The 13200-nt window shown below is 41.1% G+C and overlaps 1 long non-coding RNA gene and 1 pseudogene across 1 annotated transcript; both read left to right on the forward strand.

Moving 5' to 3' along the window:
• The first annotated feature begins 832 nt into the window (after positions 1-832).
• On the forward strand, positions 833-1796 carry LOC124019383. The gene is made up of 3 exons (XR_006835770.1): positions 833-970; positions 1307-1451; positions 1665-1796. It is a non-coding gene; the product is annotated as an uncharacterized LOC124019383 (long non-coding RNA).
• Positions 1797-5361: 3565 nt separating this feature from the next.
• Positions 5362-6647, forward strand: LOC124016690 (annotated as a pseudogene).
• The last annotated feature ends 6553 nt before the right edge of the window (positions 6648-13200 follow it).

Genomic DNA, 13200 nt, shown 5'->3' on the forward strand with positions numbered 1-13200 from the left:
AGGCAAAGGAAAGGTTTTCTATTGTAAACAGTTGTGGAAACTGTACGAAGAAGTCTGATAGCCATTTTACGTAACTGAAAGCTGATCAGCTGAGAATCCCCTTTGCACCCCTTTGCACTTTTATAGTTAAAGTATACTTATGGCTAGAATATCATGTTATTTAGTTAACAATACAATATAAATATTGCCCTTAGTGTGCTGTCAAAGTGAAAGGGTGCTGTCAAAGTGAAAGGGTGCTGTCAAAGTGAACGGGTGCTGTCAAAGTGAACGGGTGCTGTCAAAGTGAACGGGTGCTGTCAAAGTGAACGGGTGCTGTCAAAGTGAACGGGTGCTGTCAAAGTGAAAGGGTGCTGTCAAAGTGAAAGGGTGCTGTCAAAGTGAAAGGGTGCTGTCAAAGTGAAAGGGTGCTGTCAAAGTGAAAGGGTGCTGTCAAAGTGAACGTTTCCATTTTGCATAATGTTGTTTTTTCACTTTGTGTTATTCTTCTGTATCATGATTTTCTTTTGCTTGTAATTTCATAAAATAGGTCAAACTATGTCTTCTCATGAGGTGACATTCACAAGCAATTTAAGATTAAAAGGAGGGTAAGAATAAAGGTTATTCATAATAAAGTTAGGCATAGCCTATGTTTGTGTGGTTCACATTTCTGATTTCCTGATAATGTCTAAATAGGCAGGTCAATAAAGGGCCAAAGAGCAATGATAGTGACACATACTATGACATACTGTAATATGTGAAAATCAGCGCATGCAATATCTGGTCTCTGACCAAGTTAAAATTAGCATTGTTCTATGCATTGATGAAAAGGTTATTTTTCTACTCCAGTGGAGGAGCTAGCCCAGTTGTTGAGTGAGGCCATCTGCTGTGGTGACAAAGAGGAAGCCAAGAGGTGTTTGGAGCAGCTGGCAGAGTTGTGTGTACCAATGTCTGTCAGGATCTCCCACAAGGCTTACTCCCAGGACTCTATTCGGTATGTGGAATCATTTAGTAGTGTTCTGTTGGTCATACTTAACATTACATAGGATTGGCCTATACTGTATATGAGAGCAAACACAAGTGGAATAATCGACATGTAACCACGAGGTACAAGGGATTGTGGATTACTTACTTTACACTTTAGCTCCCACCTTCTGTAGCTCAGTTGGTAGAGCATGGCGCTTGTAACGCCAGGATAGTGGGTTCAATCCCCGGGACCACCCATACGTAGAATGTATGCACACATGACTGTAAGTCGCTTTGGATAAAAGCGTCTGCTAAATGGCATATATTATTATATTATATTACCTTTCTCTTTTCTCTCTTTAAGTGCAGAGTAATTCAAACCCAGTTACCTTTTATGGTTGCTTTGCTGCAGTTTGAAGTTGGGAGTCAGGGATGCACATTCAGATAACTATGTTCCTGTTGCCTTGTTGGTAACACTCGACATGACCATTTCAGATCTGAAAGAGAAGGTAAAAACAAATTATTAATGCAACTCCATTTTCACCAACAGCAATTAAACAATATCATATTTATTTTTTAAATGTCGTATATTTTTTCTCTGATATTTATTCAGTGTCTTTAATACACATATTTGTATGAAAACAAGTAGAGACAGAGCTCCCATGTATTCTTGAATCTCTCCACAGATCAATACTAACCATGAATTGTATCCATCTCTGCAGAGCTGGGTGATCGGGAAGCGTCTGGCTGAGGACTAAGACTCAGCCATTGGTTGAGGAATAATGAAGACCATGCCTACTTGTACATCAAGTCTGCCCATGCTGTCAACCTCAGCTGGGATCAACTGAACCAGGAGGAGCACCATCGGCTACACCGTAAGGACACTCCACCCTACAGCACCATTTGGTTTTCAAAAAATAAAATGAGCAAGGCCTGTCACACACACATGCACACTTAAAGGATATGTAGCTTAAAGGTAACCACATGTATTATATGGATTTGCATTAGTATATGCATCAAAAGTCCCAATGAAAGGTTACACCTTCCTTTAACATCTTTTGAGTTATTAAATAAAACTGATCACAATTCCGAAGAATGAAGAATTTTGTTTTGCGGGATGTGACATAATATGGAAGACCCGGCAAGCCAGCATATTCTCTCTGTGTAAACTCCAACAGAAATACCTTCAAATGTATAACTTCAAATAAAACTAAAACAAATAGTTTCCACCAAGGTTATTGTAGTTTTATTATAGTTTTTATATTTATATTTGAAATTCAGTTTAGTTTCAGTTTAGATTTCAGACTTGGTTGACTAGTTTTTATTGATTTTGAGTTCATACAATTATTTATATTTTGTGATTATATTGTCAAGTTTCAGTTTTAGTGTAGCCTTATGCATGGGAGGCTAGGAGCCATTTATGTGCTGTAGGCCTATAGTTATGTCAAGCCTACTCCCGCTCTCTCACACCAGGTCTACTAACCACCTGTCCAGGCAACCCACATTATGCACAGCTAGCAGCCATTATTGCACACACCTTCTACCCTTTGTTACGCACACCTGGACTTCATTATCACCCTGATTACGCTCCCTTTATTTAGCCTTCAGTAGCCTCAATCTTCAGGCAGTATTGGTTTTGTTTACGTTCTGTACATTACTCCTGTTTTGATTATCTTCATGTTTCTTAGTATATTAAACTCACCTACTGCACCTGCTTCCTGACTCCCTGCTTATACGTTACAAGTTGTGTTTTTGGGGGAAATCGTTTTTTCAGTCACCCCCAAAGCCAATTCGTTCCAGTCATTGGCGACAGAGAACTGGAAGGAAAGGGGCCAAAAGGAGGAATTGGCTTTGAGGGTGACCAGTGAAATATACCTGCTGGAGCGCGTGCTATCGGTGGGTGCTGCTTTGGTGACCAGTGAGCTGAGATAAGGTGGGGCTTTACCTAGCAAGGACTTATAGATGACCCGGAGCCAGTGGGTTTGGCAACGAATATGAAACGAGGGCCAGCCAACGAGAGCATACAGGTCACAGTGTTGGGTAGTATATGAGGCTTTGGTGGCAAAACAGATGGCACTATAATAGACTGCATCCAATTTTCTGAGTAGAGTGTTGGAGGCTATTTTGTAAATGACATTGCCGAAGTCAAGGATCGGTAGGATAGTCAGCTTTACGAGGGTATGTTTGGCAGCATGAGTGAAGGATGCTTTGTTGCACAATTCTAGATTTCATTTTGGATTGGAGATGAGTCTGGAATGGGAGTTTACAGTTTAACCAGACACCTAGTTATTTGTAATTGTCCACATATTCTATGTCAGAACCGTCCAGAGTAGTGATGCTAGGCGGGCGGGCAGCGATCAGTTGAAGAGCATGCATTTAGTTTGACTTGCATTTAAGAGCAGTTGGAGGCCACGGAAGGAGAGTTGTATGGCATTGAAGCTCATCTCGAGGTTAGTTAAGACAGTGTCCAAAGAAGGGCCAGAAGTATACAGAATGATGTAATCTGCGAAGAGGTGGATCAGAGAATCACCAGCCGCAAGAGCGACATCATTGATGTATACAGAGAAAAGAGTCGGCCCAAGAATTGAACCCTGTGGAACCCCCATAGAGACTGCCAGAGGTCCGGACAACAGGCCCTCCGATTTGACAAACTGAACTCTGTCTGAGAAGTAGTTGGTGAACCAGGCGAGGCAGACATTTGAGAAACCAAGGCAGTTTAGTCTGCTGATAAGAATGCTGTGATTGACAGAGTCGAAAGCCTTGGCCAGGTCGATCAATGCGGCTGCACAGTGTTGTCTTTTGTCGATGGCGATTATGATATCGTTTAGGATCTTGAGCGTGGCTGAGGTGCACCCATGACCAGCTCGGAAACCAGATTGCATAGAGGAGTATAGGTACGGTGGGATTCGAAATGGTCGGTGATCTGTTGTGCCTTGCCTATGCTGTGCCTTGTTGGAGGAGGGGTGATAGAAGCAGACTGATACGCACATAAAAGAAGCAGTCAGTACTTTCTTGCTCCATCCATAAACACACAGGGTTGTTTTTCATGCCTCTTTCAGAATTTCCTTAACTTTAAGGGTTGCTGTATCCATTTGCAAAGCAATCAACTCGTGCCAGGACTATTACATTTGGGATCAAGTGTTTGGTTGAATTTCCTGAATGCTGTCTCACCGCACAGTCTTGCTTTTATTTTTGTAAACTCATTTGAATGAGCTTGCCATGTTTCTGCTCTTTTCATGCAAACTGTTCAAGTTGGTTGTCCTGATGTGCAGCTACGAATAGCTGTTGACTGTCTCACCTTGTCTTTATTCTGAAACTGTTTGTATGATTCTTTGTGGGCGCTGTATAGATGAACTTTGAGGTAGGTTGGGTTTCCCTTTTATCTCTGTTCCACACACGCAACCATCTTCTGACACTACAATACATTTTCTTTTGTCCTTTCCAGCAATGTACTCTAAACAATCCCATACAGGGCTTTACCTTTTGCTGCCGCTGTTGTTCACTCTCTGGTTCACTCTCTATGGTTCACTCTCTGCGCATGCCCACAGATTTCTTCCCTTAGCTACGGATAGCTGGTGAACAAGTTTTTATGACTCCAACCTAAGTGTATGTAAACTTCTGACTTGTATATTGCAAAGTTTGGTAACATGCTGTTATCAAACTTTATATCTGCACTGTTCTGAAATATGTTCATCTAACATTTTCGGTGGAAATTGTTATAAGTAGTCCTTGTGCATAGAGTTGTATGGTTTATTTAACTTTGCAATCATTAGTTTTTGTTTGGCATACATTTTAAAGTGAAAAATCGCATCACTCTGTTACTGTGGAATTGCCCTAAACAAAATATATTTCTCTGAGCAATTGTATTAGTTTAAAATAATATAATTTCCCCCAAATTTCCCCACTGTATATACAATAACCATTTGTTTCTACATTAATGTTTGTGCGTGTGTGTGTGTGTGTGTGTGTGTGTGTGTGTGTGTGTGTGTGTGTGTGTGTGTGTGTGTGTGTGTGTGTGTGTGTGTGTGTGTGTGTGTGTGTGTGTGTGTGTGTGTGTGTGTGTGTACAACCAGGTGGGCTGGTCATGCCCTGTGTACACCTATGCTAACATGCCAACGGCCCGGGCGTGTGGGTCTGAGAGACCTGTAATGATCATGCTGTTTAATCAGCTTATTGATATGCCATACCTGTCAGGTGGATGGATTATCTTGGCAAAGAAGAAAGGCTCATTAACAGGGATTTAAACACATTTGCTGTTGTGGAAAAAGTACCCATACTTGAGTAAAAGTAAAGATACCTTAATAGAAAATGACTCAAGTAAAAGTGAGTCACCCAGTAAAATACTATTTGTATTTTATTTACAATGTACTTAAGTCTCAAAAGTAAATGTCATCGTTAAAATATACTTAAGTAAGTGAGATGATAAAGGCATTGGAGGAAGAGCGGGAGAAGAATGTCTTGAGTGGTGGAAACGGACACTGTGTCCTCGTCTCCAACGTGGAGGAGCTGGACTGTCCTATCTGCTACTGCTCCCTTCTGCCAGTGGAGGGAGCCACACTGCGGTAGTGCCTGCACGTTTTCTGCAGGTATGACTCATCTTGACTACTGGCTTCCATTGTCTCCTGCACAAAGAAATAAAGCTACAACTATTGAGACAAAGCCCTGGCTGGTATTCTCTTGAGTAGATCACTGTCGCTCCACTGCTATTAATAATATAGACACGAAATACTCATTTATGTTTAATCTGAAATAAATGGAAATCTAATAGGATTGTTGTCTTACTCACCTTGTATCAATTTAAAATATGTTCCTGTGAATGTTTCATCTGTAATAAATTTTTAAAAAATAACAAAACTGCCATCTAAATAATAAAGTAATTAGAGATGTGTACAGGTTAAAGACCTTCTTATTTGGGTGTGTTTTCTAAGCTGGTAGTGTCTTAAAGGAACCATAGTGAACAACATGTATGCAGAGGTGACCTGCCCTTATGAGGATGAAAACTACAGCTGTGATAGATAGCAAGCTGCATGACCGGGAGATCAAATCTGTGAGTCCTTCTGGTGCTCTCACTCTTAGCCTGGCAGCCAGTCTGTTTATGCTTTGTTGGCTAAGGAAAAAAACAACCTGTACCCAGGCTATCTCACGATGGTTATCTGTATCAAGTGACATTACTTTGTATAATTTATGAAGGGTGCTTTAAAAGACCCAAAGATGTTTTTGTGAAAGATACACATCACCATAACACATATTTAGTCAATTCTGTTGTACTTTACACAGTGACCTGTTCTTTGTCTCTTTAGCTTCTCTCTCGGGAGGAGAACCGGAAGTTTCTAGAGCTGAGGCTCAGTATCACTGAGACGTGGAGTGAAAACAGCTACCAGTGCAAAACTCCTGACTGCGCTGGCTGGGGCATCTTTGAGGACGAAGTCAACGGGTTTATGTGTGAGCTCTGCAGAGAACAACTGTCTCCTCTGCAAGGTATGTCAACTTTCTCTCTCACTCCTCCTCCCTGGTCCCCCCTTGAATGCTAAAATAAATTATGAAGATAAAGATGGGTGCCTGGACAACAACCTTTTTGTCTGCCTCCTTTTAAGGCCATCCACAAAGATATGAACTGCAAGGAGTTTCAAGACGACCTCCGGATCAGAGCTGAGAAAGACATGGCTGCAAAACAGACCACACAGATGCTGGAGGTAATGTGGTAATAGACAGATAGTTATTTCCCTCTAAGTGGTAGAGCCCTGTTTCTGCTCACGATTTCAATCAATCAGCTGATGTCACAAAGTGCTGTACAGAAACCCAGCCTAAAACTCCAAACAGCAAGCAATGCAGGTGTAGAAGCACGTGGCTAGGAAAAACTCCCTAGAAGGCCGGAACCTAGGAAGAAGCCTAGAGAGGAACCAGGCTATGAGGGGTGGCCAGTCCTCTTCTGGCTGTGCCGTGTGGAGATTATAACAGAACATGGCCAAGATGTTCAAATGTTCATAGATGACCAGCAGAGTCAAATAATAATAATCACAGTGGTTGTAGAGGGTGCAACAGGTCAGCACCTCAGGAGTAAATGTCAGTTGGCTTTACATAGCCGATCATTCAAAGTATTTTTTCATCTCTACCACTCCTGCTGTCTCTAGAGAGTTGAAAACAGCAGGTCTGGGACAAGGTAGCACGTCCGGTGAACAGGTCAGGGTTCCATAGCCGCAGACAGAACAGTTGAAACTGGAGCAGCAGCACGACCACGTGGACTGGGGACAGCAAGGAGTCATCAGGCTAGGAGTCCTGGTTCTAGGGATCAGGTAGAGGTAGAGGTAGAGGTAGAGGTAGAGGTAGAGGTAGAGGTAGAGGTAGAGGTAGAGGTAGAGGTAGAGGTAGAGGTAGAGGTAGAGGTAGAGGTAGAGGTAGAGGTAGAGAGAATACTTAAATTCACACAGGACACCGGATAAGACAGGAGAAATACTCTAGATATAACAGACTGACCCTAGACCCCCGACACATAAACTATTGCAGCATAAATACTGGAGGCTGAGACAGGAGTGGTCGGGAGACAGTGTGGCCCCATCCGACGATACCCCCGGACAGGGCCAAACAGGCAGGATATAACCCCACCCACTTTGCCAAAGCACCACTAGAGGGATATCTTCAACCACCAACTTACTATCCTGAAACAAGGCCCACGAAGATGTCGCCCACGGCACAAACCCAAAGGGGAGCGCTAACCCGGACAGGAAGATCACGTCAGTGATAAAAGAGCACCAGTAAGCCAGTGACTCAGCCCCTGTAATAAGGTTTGAGGCAGAGAATCCCAGTTGATTTCCACCAAACCTGTTTTTGATTGAACAATGAGATACTATCGGCCTATTACACTACTGAACTGCAATATGAAGCATATAGCGAGTTTTGATGAAACATACTATCCGCCTATCACACTACTAAACTGTGATATGGAGTATATGGGTTTTGATTACACATACTAATAGCCTATTACACTACTGAACTATTATGAGAAGTCTAAAGGTGAACCTGACCTTGATTAAACCAACAATTGGCTTATTACACTATTGAACTGTGATATGATATTTATGGGTAAACCTAACCGTGAGCTTCTGTTGTCTTCTTCGATAGTCCTTACTGCAGAACGGGGAGGCCATGCACTGTCCAAAGTAGTAATTCAGAAGCAGGATGGCTGTGACTGGATCTTTTGACTGATGTGTAAGACTGAGATCTGCTGGGTCACCAGGCCGGCTCGCTGGGGACCAAACGTAAGACAGTTTCTCTTACAGTTACTGTTAATCCGACAGTTACAGTTACTCTGACGTTTACAGCTACTCCGAACATAAGACAATTACTCTTCAGTTACAGTTATTCTGACATTTACAGCTACTCCGAACATAAGACAATTACTCTTCAGTTACAGTTATTCTGACATTTACAGCTACTCCGAACATAAGACAATTACTCTTCAGTTACAGTTATTCTGACATTTACAGCTACTCCGAACATAAGACAATTACTCTTCAGTAACAGTTATTCTGACATTTACAGCTACTCCGAACATAAGACAATTACTCTTCAGTTACAGTTACTCTTATAAATACACTTACTCCAAACTGTACTCTTACAGTTACAGCTACTCTGCCTCCCCACTCTAATACCTCACCATGCTATGGCTCCATTTCAAACATATCACTATGGTCACCAGATTTGAGCTAAGATAAACTTACCATGCCCAGTTTGACTGCTATACTCTTTATTAAGGCATTCCGATATCTTAGATCAGATATAATCCATCTGATTTCTCATTTTACATCTAAGTAGGTAAACACTTCCCAGTGATAACCTAAAATACACTACATTACCAAAAGTATGTGGACAACTGCTCGTCAAACATCTCATTCCAAAATCATGGGCATTAATATGGAGTTGGTCCCCCCTTTGCTGCTCTAACAGCCTCAACTCTTCTGGGAAGTCTTTCCGCTAGATTGCTGCGGAGACAAGATCATTAGTGAGATCGAGCACTGGTGTTGGGCAATTTGGCCTGGCTCGCAGTCGGCGTTCCAATTCATCCCAAAGATGTTCAATGGAGTTGAGGTCAGGGCTCTGTGCAGGCCAGTCAAATTCTTTCACATCGAACTCGACAAACCATTTCTGTATGGACCTTGCTTTGTGCACGGGGGCATTGTCATGCTGAAACAGGAAATGTCCTTCCCCAAACTGTTCCTGCAAAGTTGGAAGCTTAGAATCGTCTAGAATGTCATGTATGCTGTAGGGCTAAGATAAGATAAGATTTTCAATAACTGGAACTAAGGGGGCTAGCCTGAACCATGAAAAACAGCCCCAGACCATTATTCCTCCTCCACCGAACTTTACAGTTGGCACTATGCACTCAGGCAGGTTGCGTTCTCCTGGCATCCACCAAACCCAGATTTGTCCGTTGCACTGCCAGATGGGGAAGCGTGATTCATCACTACAGAGAACACATTTCCACTGCTCCAGAGTTCAATGGCAGCGAGCTATACATCACTCCAGCTGACGCTTGGCATTGCGAATGATGATCTTAGGCTTGTGTGCTGCTGCTACATGGAAACCCATTTCATGAAGATCACGACAAACAGTTATTGTGCTGACGTGCTTCCAGAGGCAGTTCGGCACTCGGTAGTGAGTGTTGCAACAAATTTTTACGAGCTACAACTCAGGGATAACTCAGGAAGCTGTGGATGTTGAGTCAATGGGGTGCGTTGCCAACCTAAATGCCAGAACTGCCACTGAGGGGCCCCACTCCATCTCAATGTAGTGCTGGGTGGGTAGTCCATATGGGGACACAGCATAAAGAATCATAGAGGACCCGAATGCCCAAAAGCCTGTTTTAGCATGAGCTGCGCCATTGAGGACTTTCATCATTTTGAAGTAGTCAACTGGGTGGGACTTCTTATGGGTTAAAGAAGGATTACATAATTCCATCCAGGTCATCAGGAGGAACCAGCTAATGAATTATGTTTGTGAGCAAACATTCCATAACTGCAGGTGGCAGTAAATCGCCAACCTTGGCTTTATACCTGTTCAGACAACTCCAGGTGGCAGTGTGGATCCTTTCAGTTTGTTTACCAACTCATAGAAGTAGTAGAATAAGAAAATGGACCACTTCAAAATGGAGTTGGCCTCATTGGCACTGCTCGTGTGCGCACAGTCACCATAATGGGACAGATACAAAGAAGTGTCCTCTATCATTTTCTATGGTACAAACCGGGCAAGGATGACTCATTTTCAATCCTCAATTACAGGGCCGGACTGACACATCTGGGACCCCGGGTCACCAACATGCAGGGCAGGAAAACAGCACATTTCCTACAATTCTACACATTTTGCCATGTTTTAGTCATTTACAACATTAACCATGTCTACACGGTATTTCTGATCAATTTTATGTTATTTTAATGGACAAAAAATGTGCTTTTCTTTCAAAAACAGGGACCTTTCTATGTGACCCCAAACTTTTGAACGGTAGTGTAGCTTCAGCCGGCTGGTGTGTGACCATGGCAAAGTTGGTTTGACATTAGATAGCCTATCTCTGGTGCTAGTTAGGGACCGTCAATAAATTACACAATATAAATGGAACTATATTTTCATGTTGCACATCTTTTAGTTGTCTCATTAAATGCTTTAAATATTTTATATGAATTTATACAATTTACAGTGCCTTGAGAAAGTATTCATACCCCTTGACTTATTTCACATTTGTTGTGTTACAGCTTGAATTCAAAATGGATTAAATATTATTTTTTTCTCACCCATCTACAGACAATACCCCATAATGACAGTGAAAACATATATATTTTTTAATGTTTGCAAATGTATTGAAAAATAAATACAGAAATATCTCATTTACATAAGTATTCACCCCTGAGTCAATAAATGTTAGAATCACTTTTGGCAGCAATTACAGCTGTGAGTTTTTCTGGGTAAGTCTCTAAGAGCTTTGCACAGTTGAATTGTACAATAATTGGTTGTTGATCATTGCTAGACAGCCATTTTTAAGTCTTGCCATAGATTTTCAAGACGATTTAAGTCAAAACTAAAACTAACTAAAACTCTAAACTCTAACTAACTCCAGTGTATGCCTTATACCAGCCTTGTGTTTTAGGGTATTGTCCTGCTGAAAGGTGAATTTGTCTCCCAGTGTTTGTTGGAATACCAGGTTTTCCTAAAGGATTTTGCCTTTGCTGAGCTCTATTAGTTGATTTTTATCCTAAAAAACAAGCATACCCATAACATAATGCAGCCACCACCATGCTCGAAAATATGAAATGTGGTCCTCAGTGATGTGTTGTGTTGGATTTGCCCCAAATATAATGCTTTGTATTCAGGACAAAAAGTTAATTTCTTTGCCACGTTTTGCAGTTTCACTTTGGTGCTTTATTGCAAACAGGCATGTTTTGGAATATTTGTATTCTGTACAGGCTTCCTTCTTCTCACTCTGTCATTTAGGTTAGTATTGTGGGGTAACTACAATGTTGTTGATCCATCCTCAGTTTTCTCCTATCACAACCATTAAACTCTAATGTTTTAAAGTCACAATTGGCCTCATGGTGAAATCCCTGAGCGGTTTCCTTCCTCTCCGGCAAATGAGTTAGGAAGGATGCCTGTATCTTTACAGTGACTGGGTGTATTGATACACCATCCAAAGTGTAATTAATAACTTCACCTTGCTGAAAGGGATATTCAATGTCTGCTTTTATTTTTTTTTACCCATCTAACTACAGGTGCACTTCTTTGCGAGGCATTGGAAAAACCTCCCTGGTCTTTGTGGTTGAATATATGTTTGAAATTCACTGCTCGACTGAGGGACCATACAGATAATGTGTGGGGTATAGAGAAGAAATGAAAGTCCATGCAACTTATTGTGTGACTTGTTAAGCAAATTTTGACTCCTGAACTTATTTAGGCTTGCCATAACAAAGTTATTATTTTATATGTTTAAAAAAAATACTTATTGACTCAATACATTTCAGCTTGTCATTTTTTATGAATTTGTAAACATTTCCAAAAACATAATTCCACTTTGACATTATTGGGTATTATGTGTAGGCCATTGACACAAAATCTAAATTTAATCCATTTAAATTCAGGCTGTGGGGGATGTGAACACTTTCTGAAGGAACTTTATAGTTGGTTTGAGGTTAAGTCGTTGAAATGTGGAACTATTGACATTTAAAAAATATTGTCCCCTAGAGGTTGACACGGGAGTGAGAATTCATTCCTGTCCGTCTAAGCCTGTCAATTTTGTCCCGTACTGTACTGATCCCACAACAATTATATAATGCGTAACAGTTCTATTACTTTCTTGTCTTGTCCCAATACAAATCACTCCTGTCCCTTGCTCATTTTAATTGCATGCTCAGTGCTCACGAGATGAGAGAACCTTTAGCTAGCTACTGTTTTATGCCTGCCTACTGATAAAGGTAGTGATTGAAGACTGAAGAACGCGTGTTACTGTTGGGAGGGACAGGGGCCAAAAAATTCGAAACAATATGGCCTTCTAAAACGGCTTATAAAAAAAATTGAATCCTGTACTTCGTGTGGACTGTTGATCCTGTCCCGACCTGTCCGGAACTTAACTCTGGAGTTTCCCATTTGGCCCTGCTCAGTATGGGTTCAGTATGGGTTCAATCCTAACCTGGATTTTGAAAAACTCATGCACTGATGTCAAGGGATTATTTTTGTAAAGTTGTGCACATAACTTGTTAGGATTCTGTTCAGTTCTTTGTGAAGACACTGGCTGGTCTTACTTCCAAAGGAACTTTATATTCATTTTATGTTGGAACTTTGAACACAATTGAGTGTCTGATGATTCCCGATATGAGAATAACCTAACGGAATAACATTATCCTGGTGTTTAACTGAGAGTTCAAATGACATTGCTATATCACTAATTGTATTACCTATTTGGGAGATTGATATTATTTTGCACTGTACATGCAAAACAATTTGTAAATTGTCATATCACCACCTTTATCTGACAGGGGACACTCCATTTGAACAAAACAGGGTTGTGATATAAATTCAAGAAGCATGTTTTCTTTATGTTTTTGTTGAATGGCAAGTCTCCGACCCTGGAAAAATATTGAATATTGTCTTTGATGTAGAAAATAAATGTCATGTTGGCTAATTGTTTAACTTAAGTAGTAAACTGAGACGGGTCTCCATAAAGTGCTAGTCAGGACCTTAATTCATCAATACTAGACAATGTAAAAGATACATATAACA

The sequence above is a fragment of the Oncorhynchus gorbuscha genome, linkage group LG03 (assembly GCF_021184085.1).
Source record: "Oncorhynchus gorbuscha isolate QuinsamMale2020 ecotype Even-year linkage group LG03, OgorEven_v1.0, whole genome shotgun sequence".
Taxonomy (NCBI): Eukaryota; Metazoa; Chordata; class Actinopteri; order Salmoniformes; family Salmonidae; genus Oncorhynchus; species Oncorhynchus gorbuscha.